Source organism: Lontra canadensis, unplaced genomic scaffold (assembly GCF_010015895.1).
Source record: "Lontra canadensis isolate GAN:19392208 unplaced genomic scaffold, GSC_riverotter_1.0 scaffold18, whole genome shotgun sequence".
Lineage (NCBI taxonomy): Eukaryota > Metazoa > Chordata > Mammalia > Carnivora > Mustelidae > Lontra > Lontra canadensis.
Genome location: NW_022631012.1, coordinates 18109522 through 18127376, shown reverse-complemented (window position 1 = coordinate 18127376; position 17855 = coordinate 18109522). Strand labels below are relative to the sequence as shown.

General features: G+C 40.9%; 1 long non-coding RNA gene across 1 annotated transcript in view; it reads left to right on the top strand.

Annotated features, from left to right (window-relative positions):
- LOC116869242 overlaps positions 1-17578 on the top strand; it is a 43119-nt gene extending 25541 nt beyond the window's left edge. The window contains exons 2-3 of the long non-coding RNA XR_004382992.1: positions 240-342; positions 17552-17578. This is a non-coding gene — a long non-coding RNA (uncharacterized LOC116869242). The remainder of the gene's footprint in view (positions 1-239; positions 343-17551) is intronic.
- The last annotated feature ends 277 nt before the right edge of the window (positions 17579-17855 follow it).

Genomic DNA, 17855 nt, shown 5'->3' with positions numbered 1-17855 from the left:
GATATAAAGCCCTGAGGGTTATGCAACGTAAAAAGAAGAGTTGAAGAACCACCTGAAGCTTTAAAAGGTGGAAACCCAAGGTCCTCACTGGCTGGGGAAAACAGTTCCTACTCACGCATCAGGGGAAACACCTTATATAAAGCTTGGGGTTTGAAAACCTTAGCACTCCCAACTGATCTAAATGAATGTAAATTTAGGAGGAGGGACTTCTTTTATCCTTGCATTTGTGGTGTCCACAGCCTCGGGACGGACCTGACAGGCTTCTGTAATTTCCCTGAACTGGATTAAGCTGAGATAAAGAGGGAAGGATCCCAAATCATCTGTTGAAATCTTCTTTAAAGGGTAAGTTTCATTTATTTACCATTTCTTAAAAATGGTATGGTTACTTAGCAAAGTACATGCTCTTGGCTAAACAGTTGGACATTTATTTAAGATTTCATTTTTGGGTAACAGTGCCTTCAGGAATACGGGGATCATTAACACCATGCGTGACAGCTATGCTCCCCCCACACACACACACCCCAGGAAGTCTCCCATTCAGGGAGGGAGCCCTACAACAAACCTTCAGTGTATTCATGAGTTGGCACCACCAGGGAACTTCATGGGGACCAGAAGTAAAAACTGAAGACTTTCAAATGGAGCAAAGTAGATACTAATCAAAAGGAAGAAGTATGTAAATTCACACAAAGGAATAAAAAAGTGCGAATTAAAGTCAAAAGAATGTTGAGATTATGGAAAACATTAAAAGCGGAGAAGCTGGTATAGGCAGATTTATTTGCAAAGACATTACCTTAAGGACCATAATGTGGACAAGGGATTTTATGCAGGAATGAGTTGGAGATTGTTCTCAAAAATAACCCCAAATGATGGAAACGAGGTGTTTGGCTTAAAAAAATATGAGCCAGTGTAGACATTTCTTTCTTTCTTATTTTTTTTCCAGTGTAGACATTTCTTTTGTAGGTAATGACTACTCAAAAAGACGTGCAGATCCAAAAAGTAAACAGTAAACATTTTGGATAATGAAGAAAACATTTACAATGCATAGGTATACATTATTAAAATTTCAGGAATGTCTGTTTACTATAATAAGTAGCATGAGCAAAAGAAGGGAGACAGATCTGGAAAGAAAGAAGTAACATGTTGTGTTGTGTTTTTTTCTTATAATCTCAGAAATGGACCCAACCAGACATGCTGAGAGTTCAGGGAGATTAACTGATTATTTATGGGTGTGGTTAGGCTCACAAATAAACTCATCCTAGGTAATTCTGAAGCAGAAGTAACAGCAATCATAAACCTGTAAACCTGAGTAATTCTACCTGGGAGCCAAATGGAACTCCATTATTGAAAGAAGTCCTCTTATTCTATGGAAAAAAAAACCTTTAAATTCTGACTACTCAACATCCGGCCAACTGAGTTGCTAGTAAAAAGTAAATAACAAAGCACCCAACCTTGGATTTCTGCATGTCTTTACTGCAAAGAATCATTAACAATGCAGCAACTAAAGATACAGGATAGTTCTTTCAGAAACAAATTTTGGCTTAATTTAAAGGTAAATAAGCTAATTTCAGAAAAAAAAATAGGAATTAAGAATTTAAAGTCTTGTTCTGGACTTTTCTTCCACATAGAGAAACTAAATGGAAAGGGAGAAGAAAATCCCAGTAAAGAAAAAGTGTTCGGTCAGTTTTTGGATTCTTTGGTATAAAGGACTGTTCATCAGCGTGTAATTCTACCGACAGTTGGATTTCAGTCTGCTCCTTGAGGTTCGGGCTATCTAAGGAGAACAGCTTGTATTCCTATGTTCTTTAAGTGATTTCATGTTTAGGGTCAGTTGTACCATAAGAGTTTTTATGCTCGCTTGTTATTTCTAGAATAACGGAAATATTAGCCAATGTGCCTTTAAAGCTTCAAAGATCTTTAAAGCTTAAAAAACCCAGTACCCAGGTTTTAAAATTTTCTGGTTATGTCATTATTTTGTCTTTTTCAGCCATCCTTTTCACGGACCTCACTTTTTGTTTAGATGAGTAAATTTTATTTTTTCTGCAGGTATTTGAACCCATTAATGACAATGTAGATGCTTGCACATACTTTGAAAAAATATGCAGTATGCATGTAATAAAAAAAAATAACATTTTTCTCCTGTGCACCTATTTGGAAGTATGCATCTAACACACTGAGGTCCTGTTCTCCACGGAGGAAAAGATAAGCAATCAGCCTTTGCCTCAGGGAGATTACCATCTATTTTAGCTGATTCAGTTTACCCTTTTTTTCCCATAGGATGAAAGAATAATTAGCTCTGCATATGTAGAGTAAGCACTTTGCCTGAGCAATCCTGAGGTAAAATGATTTTTGAGTCAGATGGGCCAGGGCTTGAACCTTGGCACGCTTTGTACTTCTCATCCTTGAAGTCTTGAGAGTTCACTAGTAAAACAGGAATCCTGATTTTTTAGCTTAGAGAGGTTTCTTGAGGTAATAATATTAAATGTAATAATGTATATAAAATGCCTATCTCATAGATAATTTTTAGTAGCCCCGCACCCCGTGTATATTACTTAAATGATATGGTCAGCTTTAGCATTTCTGTAATTGTGCCCATTCATTTTTATCTAGTATTATTTTGCCATAATGAAATAATTTAAAATTTAAAATAGGTTCATGAACGCAGTCAGGGTCTACTCGGCCGTACTTTGGGCGGTGGTGAATAAGGCAGCGGTTTTGTTACTAATAAAACTTCAAGAGGCAATACAGGAGTGCCAGAGCTCTTGCTCAGGAGCCCAGCCTCAGCCCTTCCCCATTCATCACCAGTCACAGCCTCTGCTGTTCAGAAATGACCTGCCGGGGCTGAGAAGTGTCCAGAGGGAGAACAGGGAAAATGGACTCGTGGTATTTCTTAAAAAAAAAAAAAAAAAAGGCTAAGGAGATAGGGATTCGTTTTGCCAGGATTCTAGAAGAAAGAAGAGCACATAAATGAGACCAGGGGCCTTTGACTAGAAATAGACATTGGTGTTTCTCAGCCTTCTCCCAGTCGGCGGGATCCGTGCTGTGAGTTTTCACAGGGAGGTCTGAAGGCGAGTCCAGCCCCTGCGCACCTTTCCTTCCCGCCCGGGGCTGCTGCCCTCAGCCCTTCCGCCTCTCCCTGCTGTTGAGCCTGCTGTTGAGCCGTGCGGAGCAATGAAGAAAGCTTGAGACCCAACTTGCATTCTCTGCCTGAAACCCGGACACTCAGCTCTGTCCTTCTAATGGCTCCTTGCAACAGTCTCCCTCCAAACATGATCACCGTATTTCCTCCAAGAATGAGGAGACGGAAGGGTCTCCCTAATCAAGAAATTCTTAAAATTTAACAAGTCCCCAAGCGCTGCGAGTGATCTGGAGTTTTTCTTACTCTTCGGTTCCCTCCTCTTTCCACATCCATGCCTGTTGAGGGAGGAAAGGTTGAAAGGAAAACAGGTTGGCCATTTGTCCATCTTTTTTTTTTTTAATACCATCTCATTTTTAATTTTTTTATTTTTAATTTTTTGTTATTTTTATCTTTTTAAAGACTTTATTTATTTATTTGACAGACAGATCACAAGTAGGCAGAGAGGCAGGCAGAGAGAGAGAGGAGGAAGCAGGCTCCCTGCCGAGCAGAGAACCTGATGTGGGGCTCGATCCCAGGACCCTGGGACCGTGACCTGAGCGGAAGGCAGAGGCTTTATTTAACCCACTGAGCCACCCAGGCGCCCCCCATCTCATTTTTTAAAAAAGCTTATTTCAGTAATCTCTGCATCCAGCTTGGGTCTCGGACTCATGACCCCGAGATCAAAAGCCGTACGTTTGTCCAACTGAGGCAGCCAGGCACCCCTGGGGTTTTGGTTATGAAGTGTCCTATTGCATGACTATAACACAGTTCATTCTTCCCTGTTGATGAATAATTGTTTTCATTGTTTGGCTGTTTAAGTGACTCTGCCTTGATACCCACTGTGCATTCTTTTCTTTTCTTTTTAAGATATTATTTTTAAGTAATTGCTACACCCAACACGAGACTTGACCTTAAAATCCCAAGATGAGTCGCATGCTCTCCCCGCTGAGCCAGCCGGGGGCGGGGGGGGGGGGGGCTCCCATCACGCATTGGCCGTTTGCTCCGGGCCCCCTCTGTGGAAACGGTGAAGAGAACCATGGAGACTGTGTCCAAGACCCAGTCAGTCTTGCTGCCTGTTAGTTTTTCAGCGTTGGCACCAGAATTCAAAGGAAGATAAAAGTCCTCTATTGCCTAAATTTGAGAGAGAGAGAGAGAGACAGCGACAGAGACAGACAAACATAAAGGGAGGGTGGGAGGTTGGCAGGAAGGCCGGGAGGAAGAAGATGTATAGGCGTGAACTTTAATTCATACTTCTCATTTTATAGAGGTATCTGATCATCTTAATTTGCAAAAACTAAGTAAGTCATGCTTATATGATTACATGAATCTTTACTTCACTCTTGGAAATACTCCATGTCCTCTGGAAATATTTAAAGAGCTTTATCATATCCCTTTAAGAAGATAAAATCATAGCGTCGAGTACAGGTTTCAGAGCCATCTTCGCTAAGCAGTGTAGTTGATGTTTGAGTATTTTTCCTAAAAGTTGTTTTTCTTTTTTAAACTTCCTGAAGAACTCACACTCTTTTTTTTTTTTTTTTTTTTTTTTTTTTTAAGATTTTATTTATTGGGCACCTGGGTTGCTCAGTTGGTTAAGCCACTGCCTTTGGCTCAGGTCATGATCCTGGAGTCCTAGGATTGGAGTCCCATATGGGGTTTCCCCTGCTCCGCAGGGAGCCCGCTTCTCCCTCTCCCTCCGCCTGCCAGCTCCTGCTTGTGCATGCACTCTGTCTCTCCTGAGTCAAATAAATAAATAAAATCTTAAAAAAATTAAAAAAGAGATTTTATTTATCTATTTGACAGAGAGAGTGAGCGTGTGCAAGCAGGGGAGTGGCAGGCGGGAGAGGGAGAAGCAGGTTCCCTGCAGAGCAGGGGAAACCCCGTATGGGACTCCATCCCAGGACTCCAGGATCATGACCTGAGCCAAAGGCGGCCGCTTAACCGAGTAAGCCGCCCAGGCGCTCCAGGAATCCGTAATATTGGACAAATCCCATGGAGATGAGGAAAACAATGAAATGCATCTTTAAGTGTTCACTGTTTTGGGCACCGTCTTGCAGTTTTTATAGCTGACGCGTATCCTTTCATTCCTTATTCCACTTCCTCCAGATTTCTCTTTCATTGTTACTTAATTTGCTTCCTCAAATGGGGAAAGCCGTCAGACATTCAAGTTTGTTCTTTAAGTCCTAGAATCTACATTAATAAATTATCTAGACAATGACCTCACTTATCCCTTTTCAAAAATATTGATATACAGATTATCTAAGAAACTGGTCAATTAAAATAATCAGTGCAAGGTAATTAGCAAATTATTTACTCAACAGTTTATTACAGAGATTTTAATTTCTATCATTAAGATTAACAATCATTTTTTAGGATGGGAAGCCTTGGTGGCTAAGTGGGTTCAGCATCAGACTCTTGATTTCATCTCAGGTCATGATTGCAGGGTCATGAGACGAAGCCCCACGTGGTGCTCCAAGCTCAGCATGGGACCTGTTTCGGATTGTTTCTCTTCTCTGTCTCTCTCTCACCCCTGCAGCTCATCCCTGCCCGCCCCCCCCCCCCATTTTTGTTAGGGGCCTGTGTGGCTCAGTCAGTAGAGCGTGTGACTCTTGATCTTGGGGTCATGAGTTCGAGCCACATATCGGGTGTAAAGATTACTTAAAATCTTAAAAAAAAAATTAGTTTATTTTTTTTTAACTGTGTTTTTTCATTTTGGGAATGTTGGCCTATTTTTAATTGTGTTCTTGTTTAATTATGGGAAAATATACACATTCTTTACAACATCATCTATTATTATTACTATTTGAAATCAGATTATAATCATTCTCATTTACGTTCATGCCAGATGAAGTTTGAAAGGTGTCATGATAAATTATATCAACTCTTAGAACTTCTTAAGTGTGGCCACTTGGTATTGTAGAATAAATTGCAAATGATATTAAAATCGTGACACATGGGAGTGCCTGGGTGACTCAGTCGGTTAAGTGGCTGCCCTTGGCTCAGGTCATGACCGCAGGCCCCTGGGATGAGCCCAGGATCACATGGGGCTCTCTGCTCAGTGGGGAGCCTGCTTGTGCGCTCTATCAAATGAATAAATAAAATCTTTCAAAAAAGAAAAAAAAAAGTAGTGACCCATGGCTGTTCAAACATGGCAAGCCAAGTTCTGGATAGCCCTTTAATCAAAAAGAGTTAATCTAAGAAGAAAATACAAATGACTTCTCAATATCCTGTTTTTAACCATCATAGGTAGAAGTTTAAAATATTTGCCCGTGATTTCTTTTTTCCCCCCTGGTAGCATTTAGGGCTGGGATGAGTGAAGCTTCTATGATGAGTGTTTCACCTCACCACTCACGGGCTGGAAATAATTTTATTTAAAGGCAGAATGGGAAGTATATAGGCCAAAGTTGAGAGAGAAGAGATTAATACTTGTGTTGAAGGGCAGTGGCCATAGAGATCCATTAGATAACAAGTATACCAAAGGCTTGGCATTTATTACATTTATTGGCATTTATTACATTGCTTGGAAGGATATTTTGGAGTCTCCTGAGTTTTCCTGAAAACCACATCAGCAGCTCCATCTGGGAAAGAGTTCTCTGCCCTAACCCACATTCCAAGGCCAACTTTCAGGCTTTCTTTAAAAGGTGCTTTGTATTAAGCCGTCAGGAAATAGCCCTTTATTAGCCCTATAGTACCAGGCTCAAAAAAGGCTGAAGTGATAAAAATACAAATTGTGATTCTGTTAAAAACAAAACAAAACAAAACAAAAACCAACACTCCAGCTAGGGCTGGTTTTGAATTCCTATGACAGTGTTTAATTTGTTCAGGATTCTTATTCAGCTTTTACAATTGGCTCAATGTTAGGGAGAAGGAGAAGGAGAAACCTGTTGATACAGCTCCTTTAAGTGCTGTGGGTTTCCAAACAACGCTGTAGATATCCAGCACACATTCCTGTGGTGAGGCCAAGGGTGAGCGGAAAGCCTTCCCCGTTCATTCAAAGAAGGAGAAAGGGACTGAACTTACCTCCCAACAGGTGAAGTTAAGCGGGTCCTATAAGTGGGTTGATTTGTTATATAAATCAGAGGTCTGTTTGCAGGGACCATAAATAATACTTTCTCAGCTGGTACCTTCTGTTTCCCCACCCCAGCCTCAAAGCCCCCCAGCTCACTGCTGCGGAAATACTCCTTTCTTGTTCAGAGATGCCTTTCTTCCTCCTTGATGATAGCTTTTTCTGTTTCTCTTTGTTTTTAGCTCAAAAGAAGGTTTCCCCCCTCTTTATGTCATGTCTCTGTGCCTTTTCCAATACATTACATTGTTTCTCTTTTCCTATGTTACTGTGCTCCTTCCCATCTTGAAAACCTGAGCCTTGTATCAAAACAATATAAATGCATGCTCTCTAAAATTATCAAGGAATAATACAGCTGTCCTCTCTTGAGCATCTAAAATTTTGGAAGCGCTTAGAAATTTCTTTTTAACAAAATTTATCAAAATTTTTGATAATTTAACAAAATTTATCAATTTTATTCTTATATAATTGTATACTAAATTGATAAATATGATATAATAAATTACATCAATAATTTAACAAAAACTATCAAAAAGCTTCTTACGGAAACCCATTTTGTGAAGTTTTTGATTTTTGCTTTTATGGGTGGTTTACAAAAATATTTAGTGTGTTTCAGAAATCCCTGTGCATGTTTCAGTGTAGCGAAAGTTCAACGAGTAAAAGCTTTAGACAGATTTTTCATTTGCAATTAATTTTGGATATTTATCCAGAGAAGTGATTTTTTTTTTCTTTTAATAATCTTTCTGCAGAGATAGATACAAACATGACTCAGTCCTACAACTGAACTTGAAAAAGAAGGACAGATAAGGGTTGTGGGAGCAAGAGAAAATGGTTGCTGATATTTTGAAAGTTATGTCCTAGCATTGCTATTTGAAATTTCGTAGCTGCTGTCGGACTCTTTAGCAATGGAGAAAGAGACCTAGTGTGGATCTTCACGGGCTCTGTCTGCACTTCCCGTCCTCCTTTGTTCGGCCCACGGTCTCAGAGGTCCTTCCTATTCAAAGACAATGCTCCAGAGCGGTTGGCCGTCTCCCGCTGGAGCAGTGGGCTGCTCTGACTCATTCACACTTTTATCCTGTGAGATCATTCATTCTAGGAGTAATGACACTAATTTTCCAGGAGGCTGGCTGGCTAGTGATGTCACAGAAGGGATGAAGTTAAAGGACTTGAAACAGCACTGGTACGCGGCAGGAGCTTGATAAATATTTGTTGGATAAACGTCTTCAACTGTTTCCTTTTGCCCATTATATCTCCAATCAGATCATGAGGGAGCAAGCTCGCTTTTTTGTTTGTATTGCAGTTATAATTCCGACTCGTAAAATATTGAGTAGATGGATGTGGCCAAAATTAAGTAAATAAGCTTGACTTAATTTACTTGAGTAATCGTTCCAAGCCCTCCAAACCTTTGTAGCTTTATTTCCAATACACCCTTTAAATTTTGCTTGTGGGAGTTGGGAAGGCGGGTCTCTGAGCCGGTGGTTCTCCGGGACCTCTGTACCCCTAAGGAAGAGCAAGGTTGTGTGTTGAACTTGGCCTTATGATACTGTTGTCAGGGATGCTTTAGCCGCTCCAAAAACATTTTTGAAAATAAATACCAAAAACCCACATTAAAAACACCTCTGGTTAAAACAACCCAAGCTTTAGACAAACTCCACTAATAAACCATCTGTAGCAAACCGCAAGGCCCCAGTCATTTGGGTTTTTTATTTGAAGTGTAGCTGACACACAGCGTTGCATTGGTTTCAGGTGCACAGCACAGTGGCCTGCTGTCTTCTGAGGGCTTCTCCCTGATGTCAGTTATTTTGAGCTGTTACCTGTACTGCAAATGGAAAACGAGAGCCTGGGGTGTCTGCATTCCCTCAGGGTTACTGACACTGATAACTACATAATGAGTGGCCCTCCCTCTGAAGGGGACAAAGTTCTCTAGAGGAGAATTTCTCAAACTTTCTGGTGCATGTGAGAACACCCGACAGACTCTGACAGTGAGGTTCTGATTCTGTAAGTCCGGGCCGGGGGGGGCGGGGGGTGGGGAGACCTTAATAATCTGCGTTTTTAGCAAGTCACAGGCGATGAGAATGCTGCTGGTCTACAAAGTTATTGCCCCTCTGTCCCCCCCACCCCCAGCCCGTTTTTTAAAGCTACAAATCCTTGGGTTTCACCTCTGTTCCATCCCCTTTACACTCTTCCCTAGTCCCACTCCTAAGTTTCTCATCGAATTGGCCTTGAGTTATGGCCGGAGCGTGCGGCTTTTTTAAGCTCCCAGGTGATGCTAATGTTCAGCCAGGTTTAAGAACCTCTAGATCTTGTCTGTAGTCCATTTCTACTTGGAAAGCCATTCACTTGTATGTATTAGCCGTCTGCTCCCCATAGGCATTTGTTTTTCTGAGTTAAATGTTCTGCCCTTTTTTGAGGAACTCACATCAGGCTTTCAGAGCCCCTTTTCAAATACCACAGCCCTTTTCAGATATTTGACACATTTTTAGAAATTCTTCTAGCACTCAGCCTGTTCTGAATCCCATATGGCTTTATCTGTAACTCCTAAGGCAGTGACGGCATTCTGCTTTCTAATGATATGTGTATTTATCGTAACCTGCCTAGTTGATAAACTACCTGAAGGCAGACATCATCTCACGTCTTTTATCTTTCCCTGTGGTTTCCTAGCCAGTGCCACACGCAGTGCCCTGAGTGTGCATTTCTTCCTTCCACAAGCGTTCCCGTGGAGCTGTGTGCCAGGTGGCCCAGGCTCTGGTGGGGGAAGCCAGATACGTACCTTCCCCCTCTAGGAGTTTAACAGTCAAATGAGGGAGACCGATATGCACAAATGATTTACAAAAACACATGTGAGAGTTCAAGACAAGATAGAACCGAAACTTCCAGATTGGAAAGAAGGTCATCTTTGAGGGAAGGATTGAGATCTGGAGGTTATATAATCAGGTGGGGGGTAAACGAGCGTGAAGGGCATTTGGGATAGAGAAAACTGTAGCAGTTGCATAATTTTAGAAAGAAATTACATTTTTTTCAATCAAAGTTTTTCCTGCCTCTACCCTCCATCTACCCAGGCCCCCAGCGAGGTGCCAACAATTACTAGTTTCTTGGGTATCCTTTCAGTCTCAAGCAATGTGCTGTTGAACCTTTCAGTGTCCCAGCAAATGTATACTAAGCACTGAATTTTCGCCTCTGAACTGTGCTTTTCTCCTCGTTAATAATTTATTCTTTATCTCTTTTAATTATAGAGAGGCCTTTTCTTCTTCATGAGTAAAAACTTGTTTTAAAGCTGAATATTAGGGGTGCCTGGGTGACTCAATCATTAAGCATCTGCCTTCGGCTCAGGTCATGATCCCAGGGTGCTGGGATGGAGCTGCCCGTCAGGCTCCCTGCTCCTCGGGAAGCCGCCTTCTCCCTCTCCCACTTCCCCCACCCCCGCTTGTGTTTTCTCTCTCGCTGTGTCAATCTCTGTCAAATAAATATATCAAGTCTAAAAACAAACAAAAAAAGCTGAACATTATCCTGTTACGTAGCTATATTAACTAGTATGTCCCTAATAGTTGGGTTGCTTACCATATTTTACTATTGCAAACAGTGTCACAATGAATAATTTTGAACTTTAGACATTTTTCATATATGAAAGTATATCTTTAAGATCATTTTCCAGAAGAGAAATTGCTGAATTATGAGCATATGCGTTTGTAATTTTGAGACAGACTGTTAGATTGCCTTCCATAAGTATTTTTTTTAAGATTTCATTTATTTATTTATTTGAGAGAAAGAGAGAGAGAGGGCATGAGGGGAGGGAGGGGCAGAGGGGGAGGGAGAAGCAGACTGCCCACTGAGCAGGGAGCTCTATGCTGGGCTTTATCTCAGGAATCTGAGATCATGACCTGAGCGGAGGGCAGGTGCCTTAACTGACTGAGCCACCCAGGACATGCTCACCAGAAATACATGAGAGCCCCTTTCTCTCCTGCATTCTCAATAGTGTGTTGTCAGCTTTTTGGATATTTGTTTAGCTCTACTAGGTACAAATAAAGATATCTTCATAGTTTTAATTTGGATCTTTTTTTTTTAATAAGTTGAAAATCCTTTGATATGTTTAAGAGGCATTTATATTTTTTCTGTAAAGTCCATGTTTTCTTTGTAAAGATTTTACTTTTATATTTAGAGTATAGAATAGAAAGTCTCCACACCTAACATGGGGCTTGAATTTAACAATCCTGAGCCCAAGAGTCACATGCTCTATGGACTGAGTCAGCCAGGCGCCCCTAAACTTCCTCTTTTTATACTCTTTGTCCAGTTTTATATTGGGTTGTTGGTAACTTTCTTATTGATTTCTAAAAGCTCTTTAGGCATTAGCGATTTCCTACTTTTTTGATGAGTTCTTAATAATTGACCCAGTCTTTGTATTTGCTTATAGTGTTGCTTGTTTGTTTTTACCTTGTAGTTGAGTCTGGTTTTGACAGAGTTAAACTTACCAATCTTTTCTAGGATTTCAGGATTTTGAGTCATAGTTAGAATGGCCTGACCCATCCCAAGACCATAAGTAAAATCTCCCTTGTTACATTCCAGAACGTTGATAGCTCAGCTTTTTTACATTTAAGTCTTTGATCTTTCATATGCATTGGGCATATGATGTAAGGCATTCATCTAATTGTTCTTGTGTGCGCATCTGCTATCAAAACATTTATTAACCTAATTTTTTAAAAAGATAACTGTGAGAGCATTGAGAAAGGGAAGGAAGACTGGAGTCTAGGAGACCAGTCCTAGGGAAATAAAAAGGCAAGGAAATAAAAAGCAAGTGAAGGGTTAGGGAAGTTTTATTGGTCAGTCCGTATAACAACATGAACAGTAAATACATTACATGGACGTTGCCATTGTCACCGCCACCCCTTCGTGGTAGATGTGGCCAGTCTGACACGACACTTTTTTTTTTTTTTTTTTTTTTTTATTTAACAGAGAGAATGAGTGAGAGAGAGAGATAACAAGTAGGCAGAGAGGCAGGCAGAGAGAGAGAGGAGGAAGCAGGCTCCCTGCTGAGCAGAGAGCCTGACGTGGGGCTTGATTCCAGGACCCTGAGATCATGACCTGAGCCCAAGGCAGAGGCTTAACCCACTGAGCCACCAGGCGCCCTGACATGATACTTCTTAAAACATTGTTTCAGGCAGCTACTTCCTGTTAATCAAAATGGATCCATGTGCCATCCCTGGTGCGGGATTTGATTTGGGAAGTAATGGAGGGGGAAGAGAAGTGGCAAGAGAGGGACTGGAAAGGCACATGTTGTCAGGGTCTTGAATGCATATCGAGCAATGGCGATATCATGTGGGGTTTTTTGGTTTATTTATTTTTTATTTTTTTAAGCTCTTATTTATTTGTCAGAGAGAGCAGAAGCACAGAGAGCTGGAGGCAGAAGCGGCAGAGCAGGCAGAGGGAGAAGCAGGCCCCCTGCTGAGCAAGGAGCCTGATGCGGGCCTCAATTCCGGGACCCTGGGATCTTGACCTGAGCCAAAGGCAGAGGCTTAACCCACTGAGCCACTCAGGCGTCCCCCCCACCCTTTTTTTTAAGGGCAGAAAATGACACGACAGTCTTCCAACAAAGGTGGGTGGGGGAGAATGAGGACTTGAGGAAGAGAAACCAAAAGCTACTGTGAGCCGTCCAGGTTAGAGATGCTGAGAATCTGAGCTCAGGCTCTCTAGTGCCATAGAGAGGACGTGCCATATTCAAGAGGTAAACTCACTAGGACGTGCAAGTGTTGAACTGCAGGAATTGGAAGAAATTAGCTGTAGGTACTAGAGAGAAGATAGACTAGAAGTGATTGGTTCCTTCAAGTAACACAGTCGTCTGGAGACTCAAGAGAACTTACAAGGAGCACATTTGGGGATGGAGAGACGATGGATAACGGGAGTGAGTGTGGATTGCAGTCAGATACTAACGCTGTATTTGCACTGTTCGTGTTTACCCAGCACTGGGCTAAAACTGCAAGGCATTTGCAATAAAGAGAAGAATTAGTGTTGATTCATACGTAATGACTTCCGGACAGAAGCTGAAAAAATGACCATTTTTTTCAGTAGGTCTATGGACTCTCAATTTGAAAGATGACTGTCTCAGAAATTATGAACTTGCAAACGGAGCAGGTAATGATGGAAACAGCAACGGAAGCCGATACGGGTCCACATAGCCTGGAACAGGAAGCCTGAGGTGACCCTCCAGGAATCATTCAGTGTTAGTCCCCACCAGCCAGTCTCCGCATATTATGTCCAAGCTTGGGCTTCAAGACTTTAGACGTTAAAATCCTGGAGAACATTCAAAGGGCAACAAAGATAATTAAAGGGTTAGAAATAATAGCTGAGGCATGAAAGTATATTTAAGTTAGCCTGGAGAAAAGAGAACAAACGGTTACTCCATTCACAGCAGATGAAAGCACCGTAGAAGTAACGATTTCCTCAGAGTTGGAAGCAAGGGAAGAAGGGATTAAACTGTAAATCGATGTGCGTGAGATACCGGGCAAAACTTCCTGAGAAGAGGGTTAAATAATAGAGTTAAATTTGGTAGCTCAAGTCGTCTGGAGGTTGTGAAATCTGTCTATGAATCTTTAAAGCGTGGAAAGCTAAACAGGAAATCTCTATTTAGCAAGCACTCTCTACTTAAGGATCCGATCGCATACCCCAGACCCCTGCCAGGAAAATCCACCACAGATCTTGTGTGAGTTGCTGCCCTAAGACCCCTGTTCAGGAAGGATCTTCACCGCTGTCAGTGCCCCTTCAAGAGTCAGGCGTTCACTCCATAATTATTTTTGAATCACACATATGGGACGTTATTATTTTAGGTGCCAGGGATGTAGAATGAACAGAAGAAATGAATGTACCCAAAGTTTATTGAGTATCGCTCTGTGTCAAGTACTGAGCAACTACCTGCTTCACTCGAATGTCCCCCTTCTCCAAAACTTGTCTTTGTTGTAGTCCCTACTTGCTGGATCTCTACTCTGTTTCCTCTCAAATCCCTGCCTGAGTCTGTTATCTCAGAGATCACTGCAGGGGACTGGAGAGGCCTTGGTCCAGAAACAAGTAGAGTTTAAAAGTGTGGATTTAATATTTTTCAAATAGAACACAGATTGCCTGTAGTTTTAATTTGTTTCAAAAGCACTGAAAAGCTCACTCATTTCTTTTTGACAGCCACTGTCTGGCACTAGTGAATCTGACGGCATCATGCTCAATGGTGGTGCTTATTGGATTTATTTAACAAGATTGTTCAGATAAGCAAAATTAGAACATCATTTAGGTGTTTCTCTAACAAATGTAGCTGTGCCATGTATTTTTAGATGTTCGATAATGTGAAATATTTGGAAGGCTGCTATGAGCATACATGTTTAGAAATTAGCTGAATTTTTTAAAGGCATATTTGGAACTGGAAATTGATTGCTATATGGATTGTGAGTTCTTTGATTTCCTTGAAGGTTGTGTTTGATGGAGTTCACTTTCTTGGTACTGAACACAGCATAGGGGCAAAAGGCTGTTTATATCTTTGTAGAAGTGTCAACCATACCAGTACCTACAGACAGGGAGTCGTATTCTTTCTGTTATTGTTTACAAATGCTTTGAAGCATCCTTGTATCACTTGATCCAATTCTCCAGATAGAGGATTTGGCAGTGGCAGAAGGTAGGATTAAGGATAAAAAGTAAAGGGCCAGCACAATTAGAAAATCATTTTTTTTCTGATTGGTAAAATTTCCACCAATTCAGGAACGTACAAACTAGACAGAATTCATTTGTAGTAATTGAAGTATGAAGTGAGAGAGTGTGGCACCGAATTTGGCCTGGAAAGATAGGTATTAACAGGTGGATTTTTGTAACTGGGTAACCAGGCAGACTTTGAGGACTTGATGATTATTTGAGAACAGACAGATAAGGGGTGGGGAGGGGGATCCCAGAGTTTTGCAAAATTAATTGTGTTTTTACAGAACAGTTACCTGTATTCATCATAAATCCAAAACAGACTCTCCATACATAGGAAAATATGGTAGGGCTTTAGAAACATTATCCCATTCAATCTTTGTAGAGCTCTGTAATGTAGGAACAGTTTGAAGATGAAAAAAACTGAGGCCTAGACAGTTGAATAATCTCCCCTACTTAGAGAATTGTGATGTCAGGATTCAGACTCAAATGAATCTGGTTCTACATCTGTACACTTTCCTAATGTCACATTGATTCTTACGATTGTGCCTGTTGCACTTTTTTAGAAAATGAGTGATTTGGAATTTCCGCATTAAGTTCAAACAGTCCAACACAACCAGAAGTGTTTTGGATTAGGTAGTCCTTTCTAGAATGAATGTCTTCAGGTTGAGGCCATCTGATGGGAATACCGAAACTATCAGCCATGCCTCCCAGGCACAGGTCAAAGGAATATTTTGAGAGCAGAGGGTTGAAGGAAGACTCCAATGTTTGTAAGAGAAATTGTGATGAATGTGACACAGTGACTTGTAAATAAAAGCCAAAGGCAGTTTGGAAGTTGGATATCTGGGCTCAGAACAAGCAGAAAGGGCAATAGCTAGAGATCCCACAGAGATAGTAACACCGAGCAACGATGACACAGACTCCATCAGCCTGGTTGAGAGAGCTGCGGGGAACGTCAGGGTGAAAAATTGTATAAATGAATGATGTCACTGTAATGGAATTTGAGATCCATTTAATAAAAAGATCCATTAAAAAATGTCCATTGTATTCAGGGCCGCTCTGCCAAAATTACACAAGGGCATGTGTTTTCATGACCCTGATTTTGAGTGTACTGTTTTATCAGTAATAGGATTTTTTTGCCCTAAGTGTAATAAGTTGTATGTTAATACTCCTGTTTACGATTCATTGAGAATTATTCTAGTTATCTTACACGTTTTTAGAAGAACATAGATTCTCCCTAACCCCTGCCACTCCAACCTTGCCCAGTATTATGTAATTTATTGTAAGCAGACTGTTTGTACTAGCAGTAAATGTATCCTTTTAGGCTTGGTACATTTCTTAAACAGAAGAGGCCATACTAAACCAAATATTTACTGTGAAGCGGATAACTGGTACTCTACAGATACCACATCTTAAGCCATTTTTATTTTGGCTTTATATAGCTAAAGGTTAAGGCAGCCCATCCATTGTAAGCTTTGCCTCTCAGACAGAAATTTGGCCCTGAAAAGAAAAACACTTTTGGCTTTATAAAATGATTTATTTCCAAATTTTAAATGAGCCAAAATGAATATATTATATTATATACTTTTATTTGTATGATCACGCTTCTCAGCAGCTTGCTTTTTCATCCTTTGAAAATGAAAGGGCCTAAAACATTGTGAAGGTACTTGTAACATTGCTAAAGAATTCTGTCAAAGTAGTTGTTTTAATCATTTGTTAAAAATGTAAAACTCAAAACACACACACACACACACACACACACACACACACACACCCCACCTCTTAGGTATACAGATTGGGAAAAATTAGACCAGTGACTCAAAATCTAAAATAAAATCTTTGTCATTTCCTGAAAATTTATAGTCATGAAGAAGATAAAGGAGAAAGACCATTTACCAGCCAAAATCTGGTGGTGTATCCATGGCATAAAAGAAAGCCTGTTTTCATTAATTAGAGACACGATGTGTGGAGGCGCCTGTCTGGCTCACTTGGCAAACCATGGGACTCTTGATCTTGGGATCTTGAGTTCAGTCTCCATGTTGGGGGTGGTGTTTACTTAAAAGAATAAATAAAATTAAAAACCAAAAACCAAGTGTGGCAATTGACTACCAAGGAGGGAAGAGAGAACCTCACAAGTTAGCAAACTTTGAAAAGGCAATTTCAGAAGGTGCTAATAACATATATTTGAGAATGGCCATGCTCTTCGTCCTACCGCATTACAGGTTGAAGACTTTGTTGACAACTTAGTCCGATCAGCCAGTTACGTAAGAAGTGCTTCGTTACCACTACCATTCCCTTGCTCATCTGTTCAGGAAGTATGTGTGCAAAGCATTGGGAGGAGAGATGAGCATAGAAAACACGTGTATGAGTGCCAGGGGCATGCCTGGGTGGCTCAGTCGGTTAAGCATCTAACTCTTGGTTTCAGCTCAGGTCCCGATCTCCAGTGATGAGATTAAGCCCCAGGTTAGGCTCTGCACTCAGCGGGGAGCCTGCGGGAGATTGTCTCTCTCATCCCCTCTCCCCTCGGTTCCTTCCCTGCTCCTGCTCTCTAAAGTAAGTAACATCATTAAAAAAAAAAAAAAAATCAGAGTGAAAAATGAAATAAATGAAAAAGAAGGCCTCTGCCTCTTCCAGATTGCCCAACAGATACCAGCAAGGCAGGGATACAGACAGTTGAAGAAAGCTCAGTAATGATAAACTTATCCAAATTTTTATAGGCAAAAGGAAGAGACAAAAGCAAACCAGAGAGAACTTCTTAATTTAAGTATACAGGTAAGTGTTGCATTTTGGGCCCTTATAGCTTGGTACTGATTTGCTTTACACAGTGTTTGAGGAATTCTAATCTTCACAGAGGTCTAGGCCTCTAAAAGTGCCAAAGGGGACCCTATTCCGACCTTCCTTATCTTGAGGAAATGGAAACCTCTGAAATTTTCTTCTGCTCTGGACTCTTTATTTTCCCCTTGGAGATAGGAGTCACATTCTCAGAAAGCCTCAAATTTGTCAGACTTCCCTTGGGGTAAG